This window comes from Trypanosoma theileri, assembly GCF_002087225.1.
Source record: "Trypanosoma theileri isolate Edinburgh chromosome Unknown TM35_Tth_27_V1, whole genome shotgun sequence".
Classification (NCBI taxonomy): domain Eukaryota; phylum Euglenozoa; class Kinetoplastea; order Trypanosomatida; family Trypanosomatidae; genus Trypanosoma; species Trypanosoma theileri.
In genome coordinates, this window is record NW_021639869.1 from 233,041 (window position 1) to 233,398 (window position 358).

Here is a 358-nt window from a genome sequence, read left to right on the forward strand (position 1 = left end):
TTATTATTATTATTATTATTATTATTATTATTATTATTATTATATTGTACTTCTTCTTCCACTCATCAGAGGGAATTTATTATTCCAGTTTTTTTTTTCTTTTCAGTTTTTATTGAGATGAGAAGCCACAATAATGGGCTGATCACGAACAGTAAATAATAGTGTTGATGCTGCGAACGAAATGAGAGAGAGAGTGAGAGCGAACGAATGAAATAAATAAATAAAATAGAGAGAGAGAGAGAGAGAGAGAGAGGAATAAAGAAACGTATTATTTACTGTTAAATGATTAACTTTTTTTTTTCTTTTTTTATTCCTTCTTTATTTGTGGTTTTGTTGTTATTCTTCTGTTTTTTTTTTT